The 20,047-nt window shown below is 53.3% G+C and overlaps 1 long non-coding RNA gene across 1 annotated transcript in view; it reads left to right on the top strand.

Moving 5' to 3' along the window:
- Positions 1–12,610: 12,610 nt before the first annotated feature.
- Positions 12,611–20,047, top strand: part of LOC309803560 — a 39,770-nt gene continuing 32,333 nt past the window's right edge. Inside the window, exon 1 of the long non-coding RNA XR_014293967.1 lies at positions 12,611–12,784. This is a non-coding gene — a long non-coding RNA (uncharacterized lncRNA). The remainder of the gene's footprint in view (positions 12,785–20,047) is intronic.

Below are 20,047 nucleotides of genomic sequence, written 5' to 3'. Positions count from 1 at the left end.
GCGGGTTCCGGGCGGGCGGTCGCAGGCGCTAGAAATGTGTGAGCCGGCGTGGACGGCGCCCCTGACAGGAGCACTTCACAGCGGGGGATCCCCTTTATCTAATAGGTTTGAGAGGAGGCGAGGTCGGCCGTGGGACAGACCTGGCCGCCCAGAGAGGGTCTTCTGAGAGCCTCTGGAGAGGCAGTGGCTTGGCCCGGGCTGAGCCTTCAGCCGACGGGGGAATCGCCCCTTACGTCTAACTACAACTCCAGCCCAGGCCTGGAGACCCTTACCCTCAGCCGCCTGGGAGGGGAGTGAGGTACTCTGAATTCTGGGCCGCGTCAAGATTTATTGAAGTTAGGTTTAAAAAACGTGCTTCAGATGATTTTTCCCATTTTCTCAGATTTCAAAGGCTCCCTGCAGTGCGGCTGCCTAATTAATGGTGAAATTCAACTAAATCTAATTATGCAGTAATTTTAAAGCAGTTAGTGCTGGGCGTTGGTTTGTAATAGGACCCCAGTTTTTTAAAGTTTGCTTACTCTGTTGGTTTAGGGGAAAGCTATCTTTTGTAAGGCAAAGAAAGACGTGGAAATAGTTTTACTGCGTGAACTGCAGGGCTGAGAACTGCCCCCACCCCCTCCATTTCCATCCCCACTTCTATCTCCTTTCCCTTCTCTCTCTCTCTCCTTTTTTTTTCCTCTCTCAAACTCACGCTCAAAAACTGAGCGAGGTGCTAACCCAGCCAGGGGACCCAGTTTCATAGCCAAAGGGGAAAGAGAATTTTTCATAAGGAGACACAAAGGGACTTGGTATCTGCCCTCTTGGACGCATCTGTAAATGCCCGAAAACAGGGAAGGGACTCTCATCTCTTCTAATAGAGAACAGATTTCCTCTCCTTAACATCCATTGTCATTAAGGAGAAAAGCTGACTCTTGGAGTTATAAATCTTATCGTTCTTCTGATAACACACTTGTAATAAGTTAGCGTCTTATTCAAAGTGAATTGTAAAACTGCCTCATTTAATATGGCATCTGTGTCTTAAAACTTTTCATCCCCCCCCCCCTTGCGTCTTGAAGGCTTGGCATTTGAGCAAGCGCCTAGGTGCCTAGTGGGCCTCTGGGGTAGGACCAAGGGAGAGAGGTGTAAGAGATGGGCTACGCGGATTTAGCCTGTGGATCTTAGTCTGGGGTGAGAGACCCCTGAGGCAGAGAGGACCTGGCGAGGGGGGTGCTCTGTCCCCCTTTCCCATCCCCCGGAGCAGCCCCCTCTAAATGACGTTCCTTGAAAGAAACATGCTTGTGATTAGCTAAGCAAACACATCTGCTTTCGGAGTTGGGCCTTCGTTAATTAGCTGAACAAAAGGCCGTTTTGCTTTTTACCTTTTGCTGGGGGAGAGGGTGTTATTTCAGGAGTGTCGCGGGCCCTCCTCTTTTCAATTGCAGCCACGACGTTAATTTTATTGGGATTACTGATGGGAAATGAGGTGGCGCAGGCTTCCGAGAGGAAAAGCTTGATCATTACCCCCTTTGGAACTATATTTTTCCACCCAACCTCCTGCTCGCGAGGAGGGGGTGGGGGGCGAACTACGCAGCAAGTTCGGAGCAATTGGAATCAGGTTCGCCGTCCGCTGATATCGGGTGACAGAGCGTGTGTTGAAGCTGAACTCTATAATTTGCGCCTCTGTTTCTTTATTAGGCCTGGACAACGAACTAATGAGCTTTGGCCCAGCACAGTGTCACTTGTATTTATTTTCTTATGGCAACTTTGAGATAGCGGAAGTGTTCCTTACCAGGAGCCAGAGAGGGCCCGGAGTCCTGACTCAGGCTGTCCCCGGCCGGGGTTGGTGGCTGCGTCCCTGGGGAGCGAGGGTGCAGCGAGGGCCTGCGCAGAACTGACGGAGCCCGGGGACTGGGCCTTTAGGTGAGGCCCTGGGGCGCTCAGGAAGGGGTTAGGCCCTTTGTAGGCCCAGACATTCCCTCAGGCCCAGCTCCCTGAGGTTGAGGTCGAGGGGCGCGGGGCTAGCCTAGGGCAGGTCCCCAGGCAGGATGATGGTCGGAGGTGCAAAGGTGGCTTGGCTCCCTCCTGGCGCCGGGCGGAGGAGGGATCCACAAGCAGAGCGTGTCGGGCCAAAGAACCCTTGGAGCGAGCGGGACTATCCCACCCCGAGGCCAAAGCGTCTGTCTGCTTTGTGTTGAGGGAGGCCTGGCTCAGCTCTCTGGTTAACTGGCTTGGGGGGGTGGGTGGGGGAGAGGATGCTTTAAAGGAGCTCGCGGGGTCCTGAAGCGCGGGGGCTTCCCTTCCCTCTCTCCCTAGTTTGCTCCAAAGAGTCTCAGTTGGAAAGGCCTGAAATAAAGTAAAGGAGGAGCTGGGGGGTGGGGACCGAAAAGGGTCAGCGGAGGCAGCACGAATATCCCTTGTGCTGTGGCAGAGAATACGAGCCCCCCACGCGGAAGGGGGGGTGGGGTGCAGGGAAAGGGGAAGCCCAGGGAACTGCGAGGCGAGCCAGGACTTCTCCGCAGCAGTCGGAGACTTCCCGCGGCTCCCGCCTTGCTCCCCGCCAGGCAGCCCTGGCTAATAACGCCCGGGCTCTGTGCCCCCGCCTGCCCCATCTCTCCTAGCTCCATCCCTCTGCCTTACTAGCCCCCTCCCCACCTCTTCCTTCCTTCCTGCAAATGGGTGTTAACGTAGGTCTTTATGTTCTGTCTATAACTAGGATGTAATCACGCGCCCCATGCCTCTCTCTAAAAGCATTTAATAAATGTCTATTAAAGCGCTACAAATGTAAGATGAATTTAGTGGCGCGGCTGCCTCCCTGAATCCGAACGGTAATGATGGATTTATCAACGGGGATTTGCCTTCAGCCCAGCAAGGGAGGGTTTACTCAGCAAATATGTCGTTGAGCACCCACCCAAATACAACCATTTGACCCCCTGCAGGCGTTACCCACCTCACCCCTTCCGACCCCTGCCTGGTGGGCCAGGGTTGCCCGGGGCCAGAGATGGCCCGAGGACCAGAGGGGCACCGCCCCTCTCCTGGCCTCTCGCCCCCTCCTCTGCCTCCTCTCAGCCTTCGGGTCTCATCTTTTGGCGAGCGGGGGACCTGGCTTGCAGGTTTGGACATGGGCAGTGGGTGATAGCAATATTAGAGCACACGACAAAGCGTGGGCTGTCTTGGTGTGGCCGACTCACATCAGTGGGCGCCTTCGTGCTCCTCTTGGTTTTTAGGGGGTAGCAATTGTTCCTGAGAGTGGGCTCTTGAGCACTCAGGCTTTGACCAAATCTTAGGTCGTGGGATCCTCACTGGGCCCCCAGCCCATCCCTGGGCAGCATTCTAGGCGAGACGGCTCGAGGACAGAGGCCTCGGCCCCCAGGCCCTCCGAGGGCCCCAAGTGTGTCCAGAGTGGGTGCCTCTAGTGCCCACATTCTCCAGGCTCCCCGGACCCGGCCAAACCAAACTAGAGGCGGCTATTTTCCAAGGTTAGGATGTAGCCCCCAAGGCAGAGGACAAAACTTCCAAGTCTCTTCCCCTAAACAGATCTGGCCTCTCTCCCACCTGCCCTGGCAGGGCCCACCGGCCATTTTAAAGTTTCTGTGGCAGTGGATTTTATAGAATTTGGTTTGGACTGTGATTATTAATGCACACAAACCCCAGTGGCCACCACCTCTTTCTTTTTGTCTTTTATCTTTCTTTGCGAGGGGGAGGAAAGTGCTGGCCTGTTCCATCAAGCCCAGTTCGCATTTGCTTTGGCCTCTGATTTCTTTCTTCTTTGGAAATTTCATTGAGATGTCTCTGTACTTCGCTTGTCAGTTATCTTTGTTCCTTTTAAATAAAGGGCTTTTAAATGGACTTATTGCTCCCAGCGTGGGTTCCTCTCTCTAAATGTTAGAAAATTGTGCCATCTACCCGCTATGCTGAGTACTGTCACACTCGGAGACCTCGGGGACCTCCGGGCCGGCTTCAATGCAGCGGTGTCAGGGGCCGCGGGCGGCAGGAGGAGGGGTGGCTCACGTGGATTTTTTACAGATCTCCGCCTGCAGTCGGCCCGCGTGGCCACGGCAGGGCACGGCCAGCAACGCGCGCAGCCGCCGGCTTGATGGCGGCCGCGAACTTGGCGGCTGCGGCTGATCCCGCACCGCATCACAGGCGTGGCTGGGACGCTTCCTTTCTCAGAGATGCCCCGGGCCGCGAAGCGGAGCGCCGGGGCTGCTTTTAGACCCGAACAGCCGCTGGGGGTCGGGGATAACAGTGGACAATGGGGGCGGGGAGGCTACCAGGGAGGGACCGAGGGGGGGACTTGGCCACGCCGCTTTGGAGCGCTCCTACCCGCCTCCAGCCCCGCTGTCTCCCTCGGGGAAGCCGGGCCGAGGCCTGCGGAGAGTCACAGCCGCCAACTGGCTTCCCAGCCTGGGTGAGCGAGAGGAGGGCTCGGGCCAGGCAGTTCGGTTGCAACTTTCAGCTCCGTCTTCTGGAAGGCCACAACTTGCTTTGCTTTAGGGGAGTGTAGTTTAGTTGGACCAAGTTGGAACAAATCAGAGGTCTGACGTGGGGTCTCCTCACCCCGACCCCTTCCCTGCAAAACATCCCACCCGCAACCGCAGGTTCTTTTTGAATGAGTTAGAATGGATTAACAGTTACGATTTTATTATGTGGCTACCCCTCTCAGATGCCTTTTTTTTTAAAAAAAAAAAAACCATTAAAAGTATTAGCTAAGATCTTCAACTGTCATTTGGGTATTTATGCTTGTGTGTGTGTGTGGGGGGGAATCTCCGATACGGTTTATGACTTTTATTACATGTTTCACACTGTTCGAGAAATGGAGTTTTAAACAACATACAATTAAATCTATATTGCTCTTTGGAGAAGGGCCAAGGAACTCGACAGTCAATTAGTTTAGATCTTTTGATACTTGTTGCTAAAATCAAAGTGTGAAACTACAACCCCAACGTAGAGCTGCTTCCCCATTTTTCCTAAGGTCGTGGAGCTACCACATAAGAAATGGCAGTGGCTTTTTTCCACCCTGGGTTGTTTTTCCTGATAATTCTGCACAGATTAGTCTTTTAAAAAATCAGACTATTTTCTATGTTTTTCCCCCATTTCTCTCTCTTACTGCATTTTCTCATCTCATGCCTTTATCAGCCCGATTTAGTTTTTAAAAATACATTTACTTTTAATTTGTATTATTTGAAAATGAATTTTCCATTCACCCTCTCTCTCATCCCTCCTCTCCTTGCCTGACAGTAAGAAGGGAAGCCAGGTTGTTTAATAACCACAGTAATACAGTGGTTTCCAGACAAAGGCAAAATTAAATTCTTTATAACCACAACAGGACGAGAATCAGGGATTCATTCTCCACCCCCACCCCACCCCAGCTTTCTCTCATCTCTGTCTCTTTCAATAAGCAGTTTAGGAAATAATCTGCATTGAACAGAAACTGCTTCCTCCTTGGAAATGTCACCGTTCCCACCTCCCTGACTCTCTCTGGGCCAATCCCCTTGACTGCCTGGTGGCAGTCTGCCTGTCCTTGGCCCGAGCAGGGGCTGGTGGGGGTGGGGGCGCCTATGGAGACAGAGCGTCACGAGAAAGCGGTGGGGTCCAGCTTGCCTGTACCGGGCCACTGAGGCAGGGCTGCTAGCAAGTTCCAAAGAGGGGCCTGCTAATTTCTTAGAGAATTCTTACTTTCCCTCAGCATCTTCTCCCTATAGACAACAGGTTTTCAAAATGAGGGGGAGGGGTCTGAGGTCTCATATCTGTCCCCCCATTTTCTTCTCCATTTTCCAGGCTGGGTTGCCCTTTCACCAGCTTCATCACTGATTTTAATACCCTGTGGCTTTGGGACTGAACAGGCCAGTCATTGAACTGTCATCTTCACCAGGTTAGAACATCCAGAACCTCCTCTTCTCCAAAAGAAAGGCTCTGAACCGAGTGAAGTGATTGGGCGGAATGTCATTAGCCTCTCTCCAGAAGCCTTCCTTTTCTTCCCAGGGAATGAGGACTCCCGGGTAGGGAGGAACTTTGCCTCCACCAGTGCTGTGGCCTTGCAGGGTCTGGGCCTCGAGTTTCCGCCCCGTCTTGTGCCCATCCCTATGCTGTGGCCCTAATTGTAAGGAAGGTCTGGGAAACATTTTCTCTGCTAATTTTATATTTCCCCTTTCCCCCTTGCAACATTAAACATAATTTTGCGCTGTCACTGTCACTAAGATTGTGGTTTGTTGATGTCTCTACTTGGAAACATGACCCCTTTGCCTCCAACAGGGAGTCCTCCCTGTGCAGCTTCTGGGAGGCCCCTTCTCCATCCGGGACTTCAGGGTTTCTGGAAAACCCTGAGAGAGAGAGAGAGAGAGAGAGAGAGAGAGAGAGAACTGCAACAAAGGCCAGAAGGGTCCCTACCAGAACCCCACAATTATTTCAAATCACCTTACCCTATGACAGCAGGGGCCAATGTGTTTTTGATGTGCGTTTGGTTGTTGGCTTGTTTGTTTAATAAAATCTGTGTGTGTGTGTGTGTGTGTGTGTGTGTTTTAATGTCTCAGTGTCTGTGATGTGTAACCATAGCCACTCCACTTTAAAAATGTCCCTTCAAATTTCTTTTTTGCTTGTTTGTTTTTGTGTCTGTCCTCTTCAACCTCTCTCTGTTCTTTATCCGCCCCCACCCCCGGCCACCACATATATTTTCTTTGCCTAAGCAATAATCCCCTGGCCCAGTGACCACGTTCCTGGAGATAAAATCCATTTATCCCTTGTGTTGCCTCACCAACGCCCAGTTATCCGGGGCATTTGGTGACAGACTGGAGCAAGAGAGATGAAGATATTTTTTTTATTTTGCAGGCCCTGCTCCTTTCTTTAATGTGCCAGCCTGGAGGGGCTTGGGAGTTAAGCAAATGCACTCAGCGTCTATGGGTTTGCTCTCTGTGCCTGGTTGTGGTTCTGGTTGCTTCTCATCTGTTTTCCTTTTCTTTGGAAGAGCTGCTAGCTACTCTGCACTCTCCACAACAGTGTTTCAGAGCACCAAGGCTGGTGAGTTTCAGGGCGATTATCTCATTTCGCTGGTGCAGAGTGAAGCGGCTTGCAGCCCCTGGGTCAGGCATTCAGCGGAGGGCCCATGTCACAGACCCAACCCGAAGGTTAATTTTTCCTCATTAGCATGTCCATAGTTTGCTTCTAGCCCAGGATCTCTGTTCCTTGCTGTGTCACCTCCCTGCTCCCCTCTCAAAGTCTCTGGTATATTCTGGTATATTCTCTCTCCTGGACCCTTCTTCACAACCTTACATTCTGCCAGGTTCCTACTGGGTTTATAGACTTTAATCACTGAAAACCCATTTCATCAATTTTCAGTTTGTCTATTTTTATTCTAGAGCCTGTTTCCTCCATCCACCTCTCTCTCTCTCTCTCTCTCTCTCCCCTCCATGCACTTCATTTACAAAATATTCTGCTTTATTTGAATTAGTTCACTTCTCCTATTTTACGTTCTCTCCCCCCCCCCTTATCCTTTCATTCACTGCTAGTAAAAGCAAAAGATACAAAATGGCAAAGTTCAGCTGCATGTGCGTTGGGGGAGCCAACCATCCCAGCCACCTAAAGTGAAGCTGGAGGTTTGTAATGACAGAAGAAACAACAAAGAAAAGAGAATTGCATTTGCAGCTTAAGTGGGGCGAGTGTGTTTGTGTGTCTATATCTGTGTGTGTTTTTAAGATTTTTTTAAACTGCTTTTGTGCTGACTTGACAGAGGCGTTTTCCGAAGCTAGTCACAGTATAGGAACTTTGAGTTAACCTCTTACTTATATCAAATGAATCTTTTCATTTAGAGACCAATAAATCTCAATCTCTAGCCACGTTGTGTAGACCCAGCCTGAGCTCAATGATACAAGACTGAGGCTTATAATAAAGACCAGATAAAGTTTGCCAAAGTTATTTTTCCCCTCCATCCTTTTTTAACTAATCTAAAAAATTCCCCCATCTAACAAATAAAAGTTCGAGGAAGTAGCAGCTTTTCCTCAGTTTGCAGGAGCTTGGGGATTTCTTTACCTTTTCACAGCAAGCCTGTTGACTGAAGTGGTTTTCCAAGCTCAGATGCTGAAATGATTTATAGTTTTTCAACGTCATTATTTTGGTGTGTTGTTTAGGTGGGGCTGAGACAATCTAATAATCAGTGTAAGGCTGGGGGGAGGGGATTGTCTGTGACCAAGACGAGAGTTAACACCAGAAACATGAAAGCCAGTCTGGTCTCCAGGGATGGAATTTGGGAAAGAGCCTGCACACGTCTGCTCCTGGGCTATAAAGAAATACATTGTTAACAACAACAAAACAGACAATGCCCTGAGCTCTGCCTTGATTCAGAGCTGAGCTACTTTCAAGATTTTTTAGCAACACTGTTCATTTTGATGGGGTTTCCGGGCCATTTGAAATTCAACCTTTAGCCAGCCTGCTCATGGGGTATGGTTACAGAATTCATTTTCTGATTTACTACCCCTCCTCCTATATTTTCTTTATTTCCTGATGGCCTCCCATGAGGCTAATTTTTTTCCTTTCTTTTATATTTTCCAGTTTTGTTCTCCCCACAAACGACTCAGTGTTTTTCCTGTTTCTACTGATCACTCATTTGCTTCCTTTCTTTCCTTCCTCAAGAGACAGAGGAAAATAAAAAGCATGGGAGGGGGATTTCCAAATCGTTCCTCTCTAAGTGTTATTAATTACTGTTACAAGGCAGGCGATTCTTAACTAATAACAAAGTTGTAAATTACCCCTGACTTTCAAATATTTCTCATTTGTCAGCTCTGATTGATTTGATTAATATTCCGTTCTTTGAAATAATTTTAGCGGCACTTACAATCAGCTCTACTCATGAAGCACTGAGCAGATCATCACCCCTGCACAGGACCCTGTCCCTCTGGTTTTACTTTTCAAGTGAAGTGTTGATTTTCATCCTGAGGTCCATGATTCTGCCTGCAAAGCAGTGCTGGAAAGGCTCACGGGTAGTTAAACTGCAGAAATTGAGTGGATGGGGTACCTGCGTATGTTCAGTGATTTATATGTAATTTTGAAAACATTTTTGGGGAAATTAATTGTATTGAAAGAACCAAAAAACTTCATTTCCAAGGTCTCCTAAACATTTTTTTCCCTCCAGATTCAAGACTGAAGGAATGGATTTTTAAAGGATGCCTAAACCCGGGACATTCACCCAAGCTAAGACCTATTTCCCCTTATTCTCCTCCATACCATTTCTAAGAAAGAGGCGGTCTACTCCTAGCTCACCTAATCAGAGATGGGAATTACTGATGGGGAAAAAAGGTGTATGTTGGGAGTGGGGGGCAGAAAAGGTCAAAAGGGCTCCCGAGACAGGAGCACCCTGAAAACCCCACCTTTGGGGAAGGGGGTTTATATTTTCCAAAGGTCTTTTTCCCTTCCACCATCATATCCAGAATGCAATTTTTGAAGCTATCAATACCTGCTGCCTCCAATACCTCTGGAGTTTTAATCTTAATTATATTATTAAGTGAAGTACTGTGCTGTCAAGGAATTGAACATGATTTATGACGTCTGCCTATTAAAGGATCGATTGTGAATATCGCTACTATCATCTGTCAATATTCTTAGGCCGGGGGTATTTCTTGCTCCACGGTTGTTATTTGTAATACCGAAATGATAGACTGCAGGATAAGGCTATTTCTTCTTCGCAGGACTAGCTTTCCAGGTGCGGCGGGGAGTCAGCGTGCGGAGACAGGAAACTCCGCGCGGCCCACCACTTCTCTCACCCAGGGAGAGTTTTAAGTTTTTTTTTTTTTTTTCTTAATGTGAAAACCAGTGAATTCTCCTTCGGGCACGTAGTAGAAGAAGGAAAGCCAGAGTCGTTTTTAGGGAAAGAAATAACCTCTGCAGGTCGATATCAGGAGCGAGCATTTCCGAGCTGCCAGGTGATTTGCAATGAGACCAGAAGCAAAAAAAACAGCGACGAGGGAGCCCCTTTATAGGAGGATGGCTGGATGGGGGCTGGCGGGGCGGGCTAGGGCAGATACCCGGGTCGTGGCTATGCCCTTGGACTCGGAGGTGTTCAATTTCTGGGATCAATCAAGGCTCTCTACTACGAGCCACCCCTACCACGACACTTCCACCTGCTCCCGTATGCTCTGCATAGGTGGAGGCGGGTGCGAAACGCACAGCGGCTGAGCCCGGAGGAGCCTGAGCGCGGAGGCCTTTTGTCTCCAGACAGAGAGCAGCGCCTGCTTTTTTCCACCCTCGCGGGGCACGGCACGGGGTCATCGGCGAGTCTCAGCCCCTGTTTTAGGGGGATGGGAGGGAGAGGCCATGCATGGCGCCAAAGTCCGGTTCCCGGAGAGGCCTCGGAGCGGAGGCTGGAGCACCCCTGCGGGGTGGGGCGTGGAGAGCAGCCCGAGCGCGGCCAGGGGGCGGCACGGCCAGCGCCCCGCTCCTGCCCTGGGGCCCGCACCGGGCCGCGAGGGCTGCGGAGGCCCCGGAGCCGGTGCAGTGTCCCCGGCCCCGCGAAGGAGGCGCACCTCGCCTGGAGCAGCGCCGCCGCGCCCTGGGCCTGGGCGGGAGGAGGAGGCGCGGAACACGGGGCCTCGGGCTTGTCTGTGGGCCTGGTCTCGGCGCGCTCTGCACTCGCCCAGACCCTCGCCTGGCCTTCGCAGTCCTCACGGCCCAGTCGACTTGCCTCCAGAGTTCCAGCGGGAAGAAATGAGCACATCACTGAAACTGTTGGTCTTCCTTTTCCCCGGCCAGAGATTTGGGGCCCACACTGTGCGTGGCCACGCGGGGCAGGCCGGATGTGGGAAGAAGACCACAGACAGGGAAGGAGGATGCCATGACCCGGCTCCTGGCTGCCCGCAGCGCCCCCTCCTCACCGGGCAGAAAACGCATTGCGGGGCAGAAACCTCTATCCTCAGCCATGGGATCCCACCTACCTGGCTACCTGCCTGCTCCCTCCCGGCTTCCCTGCTCTGAGGCCTACCCTTGGCCACGATGGTGTATCCTCGGCCAAGGGTAGGCCTCCCTGGGGGGATGGACACGATGTCTGGTACATAGTAAGCACTCAATAAATGTTAGCTGTGTTTCTTATTATTATGAGGCTCGTCCGGTTTCCTCCCTGAGCATCTCCTCTCTCCTACACGTTGATCCCAGATCAACCACAGCATAGCTGCGGTCTCCAAGCTCCCAACTCGTGCCTAGGTGTCCACCAGCCGCTTCTGCCCCCTCTAAGCCCCAAAGGCACAGCCCTCCACCCCTAACATACGGGGAGAAAACCCGAGGCCCCTGCCCTTCCTCCCACAGCGTGTTTGTTCAGGCCTGGACCACCGTGAATGGAAGACACTGAGGCCTGAAGCAAGTGTCAGCAGGTTTCTAATGCGCCCTGCCCCGGTCAGCGCCAAGGGAAGGGAATTTCTGTTAAATAAGAACTTCCTGGGAAAGGGGGGGGGGTTGTTTTTTAAAAGCAAACAAGAAAAAATAAAAGACACTTCAGTGTGGGGTTTGGGAGGAGCAGGGGCAGGCCGAGACAGGGGGAGCAATAGTAGCTGGGTCAGAAGCATCGGAATGACACCTTTTTCTTCCAGAAACAAGTTCTTGGGTAAGCCTTTAATCGGCCTAGGCCGAGGGGAATAAGTTGTCAGAGACAGGCCACTAAATATACACAGGACGCCTTGAGGCCGGATTTTATCTTACGACCTCAAATAAATATCACCCCGCCTTCCAGATTCTTCTTATTATCAGTAATACTCCTAATATTGTCATTATTGTTTTGCAAACGACGTTTCGGTCCCAGACAGCCCCTGAAGCCTCAGCAGGAGCCACGCCCAGGACGGCGATCACCTGCAGCGCTGGGGCTGGGACTTTGGCCCCATCATCGTCCCTTTCCTCCTCCCCACTCCCCTTAGGCTGATAGATATTCTTGGATGTGGACCCCTTTGAAAAGGACAAATGTCTTGCCAATACAGACCATCCATCCCCTCTTGCTTTCTAATTGTGTTTCGGAGCGAGGAGGGACCCAGGCGCAGGCCCAGCGGCGCGTGTTACGCGGCCTGCGTTGTACTGTAATCACCAAAACCTTGGCCTAATTTACAGCTAATAGATCTCGAGCGAGGGAGTCGGGAAGAAATCAGGGGCCCAAGGAGCTGATTTAAGCTTTGGAAGGATCGGAAATTAAGGGACTGGAAGGAGGATGTGATTCATATTATTCTCTCCCCCCTCCCCCTCCCACACAGGACCAGGCGTCTCCCGGCTCGGCTTTTGGGGATGCAGCCCTTAGCTCTCAGCGGCCTGTGTCCCTGTCGCTCGCTTCCCTCGATCGGGACCACTGTGTGTCTGGGGCGCCCTTCGGTGCGCTCAGACCCCGCGCCCTCCGCCTGGCTTCTCCCAGCCCCCGAGAGGAGGCGCTGGCGCCCGGGTGGGCCTCTGATCCCTCCCAGCCGGCGTCCCGGAGCCCCCATTCACAAAGCCCCGCTTGGAGGAGGCGACACACACACACACGCGCACACAGCGAAGAGGGGAGCTTGATCTTGTCTCATTGGTGTCTCGGGCCTGAAAGGGAAATCGTTTGGGTAAACAGCCAAGCTTCCAGGCTTAACGCCCGGCTCCCGCCCCCGCCCCGTCCCCCCCTCCGCCTCCCCCACTCCCCTTCCACCCCACCCGCCACCCACACTCCGCGCCGCAGCCGGGCCCCGAGCGAGCTCCGCGCGGCGGGCCGGGAGCCCAAGGCTCCCGGGTTCAAAGTGCCGCGGCCCTGAGGGGATGCCCTTCTCGCTGTGCCCCGGGGGCAGAAGCGGACTGCAGGGCGGTGGGACCGGCCCGGGCCACGGTAGGAACCGCGAAACCTCCCGCTTCCCTAAGTAGAGCTGGTCCCGCGGGAGGGCGCCGGGGAGTTCGGAGCCCGGAGGGACCTTTTCGCCAAGACCGAGCGGAGGCCGAGCCCCGGGCCCAGGCTGGGCCTGGGCGGCCCCGGCTGGTACCCTGAGCCCCAGCAGGCTTTCCCAGGCAGGTGTGCAAGTGTGTGCACGACCGCGGGCGGGGGCGGTGACCCTCTGCAGGCCGCGTGGCGCTCCGCACACCCCGGGGTGATTACCGGGTCCCCACCTCCCTCCAAGCGGGGCGGCTCCTGGAAAAGCCTTTAATCTGATATGAAGCGTTTTCCGAAGTTAGATTCTTTCCAAAAGGAGAGTTCTTCACTTAACTGACTGTAAACATAATGAATAGATATTAACATGCAAAAAAAAAAAAGCAACCTTTGTGGTGTTTAAGAGGATACTGCTTTCTCTCTAGCTCATACTCTCAAGCGTGGAAAGAACCTTGAAATCTGAAAATATTCTGATTAGATTATTAGACTTGATTATACGGTGCCCCCCCTTCTTCTAATGAAATTCCTCTCTCTTCTCCTCTCTCTCTCTCTCTCTCTCTCTCTCTCTCTCTCTCTCTCTCTCTCTCGTTCTCTCTCTCTCTCTCTCTTTCTCCTTCTCCCAGTCTCAATCTTGCTCTAATCCAGGAGTCATTAGCAACACCCTCTGGCTACATGTTTTGCATCAGTGAAACATTGTGACATAGTTGTAATACAAACTCTGTCGCCTTGCACTGCATCTTGCGGTAGGAAGTGTAATAGCAATAAAAATCATTTTTCATCTCCAGGCATTATTCGGTGGAAAAAACAAACCCCAGAAAATCTTAATGTGAGACGCGGAGGGGGTGGAGGAGAGAGAAATGAAGGGAGGGAAGAGAAGGAGGGAGGGAGAAAGAGAGAGAGAGAAGAAAAATCTTTCCAATTTAGGCTGCTCAAAACTAGAGGCACATCGATTCAAGCATATTATTTTCTCTGCTTTCCTCTTCTCTGGTTTTGTCCCTGGTCCCCATGGCTGTCCCTCAGTGGACCCCTGGACCCTCTCAGGAATTGCCTCTTAGTTCCCAGGATGTCTCAGCAACTCCCTTCGCCCCCAGCACAGCATCCCTTTGGGCGAGAAAGCCCCAGGACTCCCAGGGGCTGGGCCACCCCTTCTCAACTGTCTAGGGTGAGGAATCGTTATTCAAATCCTGCTAAGAAATTGGGGCCTCTTTCCTGTACGGTATCTCAGGAATGTTTCCTAGCCTGATGGAGGAGGGACAAACCACCCAGCAAGCCAACCTGGCTGTTTTCCTGGCGCAGCCCTATAATTTCTGAGCAAGGGCTCTCTGAGAGCCTCCTAACCTTCAGTGAGGAGTACTGCGTCCTTTGCCTGCTGGCCCTTTGGGAACTCACCCTGCCAACTCAGGGAGGGCAGAGTTTCAGAGAAATGGTCTCTATGTTGGGTTTGCTCAGGCAGGGAAATGCAGGGGCTTACACACCACCACGTGCACCCCCCCCCATAGTTCCCAGTTCAGCCATCATTCCATATGGGATCCACCGAGTTTCTTTCAACAAAAACAAACTTGCAGTCAAAACTAAATTAGAAAAAGTTTCTGTACCTGCCCGAAAACAAAGAAAACACACAAATCTTATCAACATAAGGTATACACTCTATTTTTAACAGGAAAAATCTTTTTTGTTTGTGGAAATATTTCACTTATAACCCGATCTCTGGGGCAGTGCACTTTGAAAACAAATTGAACAAATTCACATATGAGTTAAAATTTCTGTATATTTTTAGTCTTGTGGGCTTAAGAGTAGGGCAAAACTCCTAAGTTACCAACTGGATAAACTAGGGTCAAACTTGCACCTTAGAGAGAAATGCTGTGTGATTTGTAACTCTTGCCGTTCCTGTTTTCACTGGCCCACAGGTGTACAAGTTAGGGGCTGCATTTTGTGGTTATTTTGTCAGCAGAGCCAAGGGCTGCAGGGAACAAGTCCCAGTAGGCTGGCGACTGGCATGGCGCAGCCCCTCTGATGTCCGTCTGATCAGAATGAGTGGATTTCGGTGGAACTCGTAATTGGGAAGGGATGACTTCATAAGCACCCGCCTCATGGGAGATATCTGCATTGGCCACAGCTGAGTGGCCCGAAACACACGGCGGCCCGAACCCGTGGCAACCCGTGGCCTCCGAGAGGACATCGCTCATTTATTTTATCTTTTTTATGAAAGCAGCATCACAATTTAGACTTGGAGATATTGTACCTATATATTTGTTCCTCTTTCTCCTGTTATTTGCCCTTTATCCCAGTGCAGACATTTCGGGATATGTCGGTCACAGATCACGGGTTTTAATTGGTGGGAAGAAGGCCTGCGCGTTTCGGCTTCTCTTAAGGTTTAGATGAAGGAAAAACTCCGGTGACGGTCAAGTTAGGCAGGAGGCTGGGCGGCATGGCCGCGTAATTCCAGTTTCCGCAGCGAGGTGGCGCTCCAGGGTACGGCAGCGCGCCGGGCTGTCCGGCGCCGAGCGCCGCGGCCGCGTTCCCGCAGTGAGGCGGCGGCCACCGAGCATCGTTCAGGCCGGCTTCCTTTCGCCTCGGCGTCAAAAGTCGGGGAGCGCTCAGACCCGCTAGGCCGACCTGTCCTCGGGGTGGGCGAAGGCCCGAGGCCACGACGGGGAAGCTGGCGGCGGCAGGGAACGCGGCGGGACCCAGGCCGGGGCACATTCCGGACGCCTTGGCTCCGGGGAATCTCTGAAGTCCGTATTCGCGGTGGGACCCGGGCGGGGCCGGTGCGAGGGTGCGGGGCCCGCAAGGCCCGGGGACCGCGCGCGGGGTCAGCCTCGGTCCAGTCGTGGAAGGCCGAATCCAAACATACCGAGGGAGTCGCCCAGCTCCTTCTCCCCGGGCTCGGGAGACTTCGCTTCTTCTTTTTCTCCTTTTTTTTTTTTTTTAATTAAGATAAAATAAAGGAAAGAAAATCTAATGCGTTCGTTATTGGTTTGTCCCCAAACTAGGTAATTTTCCAGTTTGATAGGTTTTTCTTTTTCCTTTCCTTTCCTTCCCGTTCTTTACATTTTTCCCTTTCGTCCCCCTCCCCTCCCGGTTTTCTTTATTTTCTTTCTTTCTTCTTTTTTTAACCTACTTCTGAGAGCTGGTTCCTTGTGGGTGGGTGGGTGAGAGAGAGGAAGAGAGAGAGAGAGATTAACACCAGCCCTGGAAGATCCAGCATTGGGCAAATGGCAGCGAAATTGAAGAAGAAACTATTTCGATTTATTGAACTATACTTCCATACATGCGATTTCGTTTTCACAATTGCCTTCCGTGGGTATCTCACAAGCTCTAAGTCAAAGACTACCGGGAGGAAATGCCTTTCACCCTGCCACTCTCAACTTGCGGTTGTTGGGCCCGTTACGACCAGTTTGGAAACAATGCTAGAAATAATAATACTAATAAATAGCCACGATGAACAGCATTTCCATCCTGCATGAACTTCCTCATACGTAGCTCTGCGCCCGGATCCCTGGGACCCGGGCAACACGCGCAGCCATTTAGGCTGGGCCCTCTTTTCAACAGTTCGATCCACTGGAGGGCCCTGCCCCTAGAGCTGCTCCCTTACCCGGCGGCTTTGGGTGCCCGGCCTGGGCCCTGGCCGCCACCGGGAAGCTTTCCCAAGGCTGCACCCGGTCGCTGACTTGTCACCAGCTGCACTTCTTTTAGTCCGTACTTTTGGCCACCTCACCGTCCTTGAAGTTTCCTGGTATAAACGCAGGAAATTTCAGCATTAGGAGTCTGCAGAAACTCAGAGGGTCAGGTCATGAGGAATGTTAACGTGGCGACCAAGGATTATAAACATGATCTAAAAGTCTCTTCCAATTCATTTCTTCAAGTATTTATTTGAGTTAAGCGATGAAAAGTGACAGTTGTGAAATAGACAGCTTTTAAAAGTAATGAAGTCAGATGAGGCTTTAACCTGTCGATTGCTATAAATCAACTTTGAAAAAGACGAATGAAGAATATTGGGTGCCTAACCACCAGCATTCGCTCTGAGGGCTGCAGACCCTGAAATCTGCCTGTGATTGCCCTGGGAGCGGCGGCCCCGCAAGGCTCTGAGATCGGAGCTTGGCCCTTGGGTGACTGAGAGGTCCTGGGACTTGCGCTGCCTGAAGGTGACATGTTGGCAGGGGTGGGTCTCCACTTCCGCTTGGACTTGGGCAGATTTGGGCCACCGCAGTGTGTCTTGGGGAGGTGACCCCAGCCCTCAGCACAACTGGAATTTCAGAGGGGCCACCACCCACAGTAAATGCCATGATATAGATGGGCGCTTAGCCCAGCTCCCCGCCCAGCTGAGGGTGCCAACTTCCTCCAGCCGAGCGGAGAAAGACCGGGGCCTGCCTGACCCCCGACCCCCGGCCTGCCTTAACTAACCCTTTGGGAATGGCGGCAGAGACAGGGAGGAAGGTGAGGAAGAAGAGCAGGAAACTAAATTTCCCAGGGGCCCAGGGATCCTGGGGGTGGGGTAGGGAGGGAGGGGAGGGAGGTGCTTTGGGTTCTCAGTGACATCAAATGGCCTTATCTACAAGGGAACCCGGAAAAGAAAGGGACCGGGACAGGCATCCAGAGGTCTTTTGATAGGGAGAACGATCTTAGTTCTCCACCTGCCCCAGTCCAGGGGTTCAGATATGGCTTCTAAGGAAGGTGAACTGGTGGGGTGTTTTAAAATAAACTTGACACAATTTCTTGGAGATCTTAAATTCTCCACAACTGCAACTTTAGTCAAAGCCAGGCTTGGGGGGACAGTCCCCTTCCCAGTGACTTCACCCCCAGGTCCCCATCCCACCCCAAGTCTGAAGGAGCATGCCCGGAGCTTCTGGCCCTCTGGGTCGGCTAGGATCTCTTTCCTCCAACACTTCTCCCAGGCGAGGAGGGCACAGAGCTTTCCCCCCTTTTCCTTTGCCCCTCTCCGACGTCGCTTCTTGGAGAAGTCGGGCATCCGATATCCTCCCGGGAGAGGCGCCGCTCTGCTGGAGCACCAGCAACAGGTCCTATGCACTTTATCCCGTGAGCCCTCCACCCCTTTCCCTCTCCATCCTCACTTCTTGGGTCAACTGAGAAGAGAGGAAGTACCTCTCTTTTCCTCTGTCTTGGGACCACCGAGCGCAACCCAAGGAAAGTGAGGACACAGCGCCCGAGTTTGGGGGCAAGTGCCAGGCCGCTTGGCTCTTAGAGACGTTCTGTTGCCCCCGCCTTAGCCCTGCTCGAAATTCTGACTTTAGGCTGGAGGCTGTGACTCAGAGGACTGAGGATGAGACCCAGGAGAAAGTGATGGGGAGAGAGAGTGAAGAGGACCACACCCCCCCCGGGGACAGTCACTAGCGACGTGGGGGCAAGTTGGGCTGGTGGCTCCGCTCGGCCCACCGTGGCCTGCGACGCCACCTCGCGGCCTGGGGACCTGCTGCCGACCTCGTGCAGCGTCCTCTCCCCCTTCGGGTCGATTTCCCTTCTCTACAGACCGCGACGCGGGGAAGGAGGCGCCCCACCCGGGCGCACAGGGCTCCCGCACTTCCCGCGCCCAGCCCGCCCTCCGGGTCAGCCGGGCTGGAACCCGGCGGCTGGGACTCCGCCGTCGACTGCGCGGCCACCACCCTCCGCCCGCCCCGCTGGCGCCAGGGTTCCCAGTGTCCCAGGCTGGGGCATGAGGGGCGCAGGGCGCGTCCGGACCCGCCGGGGTGGAGGGTGGAGAGCGGGGACGACAACTTCCAGTTTCCGGCCGGGCGGAGGGAAACTCGTCGGAGGGGGCAGGTGGAGACTCCTCCTCCACTCCGCCCCGAGGCAGCCGGACGCGGCGAGCAGCGCGTCTCCGCCCGCCCGAGCGTTTCCATAAATCAGGCTGCTGGCAGGCTGCTAATTAGCTCAGGCCGAAAAGAATAGGAAGAGGGAGAGTCCAGTAGCGCTCGGTGGGGTGGGGTGGGAGCTCAGTAGGTGGGAGATCAGAATTTCCCGCGGACCAACAGGAGAGTCCTTGGGGCACGTCAGCAGCCCCCGCGGAGGCCACCGCAGGTCACTCCCTCCGCCCCCCACCCCCAGCCAAGGCCTCCAAGCTGGGCCTCCAGATCACCGGCCCCCAGCACTGAGCGCACCCCGATGTTCGACCCGGCCCGCCCACCCACGCCGACTCCCCCTCTCCCTTTCGCTGAGCCAGCCCCGCGTTAATTAACTCTCCCCTCACCCCCTTCAATATCACAGGATTTTCACAACTCATCCCCGAATGTTTCCTCCTTAAGCCTGAAGCCTCCGGCTTGGAACTGCCGCCAGGAAAAGAGGGAGCTGGGTCTGGAAGGAGGGTCAGTCACCTCAAGGCTTTTGGAATAACGGGATTCTCCCAGGGTTGGAGGATGGTGTGGGATAGGATGTTGTAAACCTGTTCCTTCTCGCCCAATGAAAAGGCTAGACGGGTCATTCAAGATTAGAAATAACAGTAAAGTTGGATTATTGATTTCTATGTAAATCCAGAGCAGAGGACGCGGCGAGTGAGAGCAATTACTGTTTATTTTCTCTCTTTTCCTCCCCTACCCTTCTCCCAGTCCGCCTGACTCTGGTCCCCCCTCCCCCCCCAGTCCTCCCCGCCCTCCGCCCGGAAGGGACTCTGCGATGACATCACCGCGGAGACCCGCGGCCTCCCCGCCCCCGGCCCCGGGACCCCAGAGCGGAGATTGACAGGTGTCGCTCGCAAGGACAATGCCTTCCAGGTGTCACCATCACAGTCTCAGCCCTCTCAACCTGCCCTCTCTGCCCCCTTCACTTCCAACTCTGCTGCCCCTCTATTTCTCCTCAGAGAGAAGCCCTCTCATCCACCCCCACCCCCAGCTACTCGCATCTGGGCAACGGGGCCCGGGTCTGGAGATGCGGGCAGGGGTGGCGGGGTCTCTGCCTGCTGCCTGCCGCGGGGCGGCTGGGAGATGCCAAGACCATCAGTAAGGGGCCGGGCGGCGATAGCCCGAGTGGGCAAAGAGGGAACGTGCGTGTATTTTAAAGGAACCAGAGCGGTCTCTGGACTTCCCTGCCTTCGCTCTCCATCCTCTCCCCCAACCCGACACACACACACATAATATAACAGACGCGAAGATAATCCTGCCATCTGGCAAATCCCAAATTTGGCGACCAAGCTCTGAAAGCCACGGCGAAGTGTCATCCCGGGAGTAGATGCCTAGTCCTGCCAGGCTCTCCGGAGCTGGGACGAGGGCGCTGAGG

Source organism: Mesoplodon mirus (genome assembly GCF_964341445.2).
Source record: "Mesoplodon mirus genome assembly, chromosome: 4".
In the NCBI taxonomy this organism is placed as follows: Eukaryota; Metazoa; Chordata; class Mammalia; order Artiodactyla; family Ziphiidae; genus Mesoplodon; species Mesoplodon mirus.
Note: the sequence above shows the minus strand (reverse complement) of the source record. Positions and strands in the feature narration are given on the sequence as shown.